Below are 1,452 nucleotides of genomic sequence, written 5' to 3'. Positions count from 1 at the left end.
TTTGGAGACAGCCAGGGACTAAGTGGAGAAGGGAGAGGTTGAGGTCCTCTTTTCCACCATGTGCACCCAGTTCTCCAGCTGGGCTGAGGCATGGAGAAGGGAGGGCTTCCCTCTTACGTCCTTTCACCCTTTTCCTGTACCCACCTAGAGAAACCCACCTCTGAAGCAGCGGCTTCTCCGGGGTGACCGGCCTGGACAACAGCGACAGGCAGTGACACTATAAATAGAGGTGGGCAAGTCACTCAGGCGCCTCTGGCTCCAGGGCAGTGGGGATAGGCAGACTAAAGCCAAGATAAGGCTTGACAGTGCTCCAGGTAGATGAGTGGCCAGTGGGAGGCCTGACCCTCCCTGCCTCAGTTTCCTGCTCTGTATACTGGGAGGCAAATTTGTTTCGATTCTCCAGGGATGAAGGTCACACAACCAACCTTACTTTCCTTTGTCTTCTTTAGTGTTTGGAAGTCAGAGCATATTGAAAAAATTCACGTTACAGTCTTTCAATAATTTTTTTTTTTTTAAAGTTCGAAGAGGATTTCTAAGCGCACGTCAAGCCCACAAGGTCGGGGTGTGTAGAACCCCGCCTTCCCCTCACTTCCCAGTCCGGGCCTCGGCCGTCATCCTGCACATGACCGGCAGGTGGCGCCACCTCCACGGGCCTTGGCCGAGGGGAGGGCGGTCCTTTGCCCGCGGGTCCCGCAGAGCTGAGGTGGAGGGGGCTTCAGGAGGAGCCGCAGTTCAAGAATACGAATCCCGAGGCCTAAGCTCTAGCCCCTTCACGCCTTCCACGCCGAGCATTCTGGAGCCAGCCTCTCCTGGTCTTAAGGCCTCAGTTTCCCGTGGAGAGGGCGGGAGAGCAGAGGGGGATGGGGAAGAAATCGTCCTTGGAGAAATCTCCGCGCCCAGAGGGTCCCCGATTCCGGGTAGCGCTTGGGCGCAAGTGCGTCCCAACCAAGGGGCCCCCCAGACAAATCCATTATTCCCAGGCTAAGGGGGACGAAGAACGAGGGAACGAGCGCAAGCCCCGAGAGAAGGGCATTTGGGGATACCGTGAAGGGGCATCTGGCCCGTGGGCCTTTCCAGGGGAGGGGGCCCAGTGGAGGAGGACGGTGTCTGGGTGGGAGTCTCCGGGACCCCCCCAAAATTTCCGTCCTCCCTCCCGCCTTTTTTCGCGGTTAACCCCTTCCCAGCCCCGCCCCCGGAGCAGCTCGGGTTACTAAACGCATTCGCAGAGACCGAGGCGGGAGGCAGCCCGGGGCCTTTGTAACGGAGCAACTGGGCCGCCGGCGGGGCTGGGGGTGTTGGGAGAACTGTTTCCTCAGAACTCGTCACCTTTACACAGGAAGGGTGGCTGTGCCCCCCTAGTCTACACGAAATTTTGCGTCTCTCACCCAGAAATCACTGGTTCTCCATTCAAGCCCCGAGTCCTCTAATTCTAGGAAACAAGAGCATCCCCCC

The sequence above is a fragment of the Condylura cristata genome, unplaced genomic scaffold (assembly GCF_000260355.1).
Source record: "Condylura cristata isolate star-nosed mole 26May11 unplaced genomic scaffold, ConCri1.0 scaffold00041, whole genome shotgun sequence".
In the NCBI taxonomy this organism is placed as follows: Eukaryota; Metazoa; Chordata; class Mammalia; order Eulipotyphla; family Talpidae; genus Condylura; species Condylura cristata.
This window is presented reverse-complemented; position numbering follows the sequence as displayed.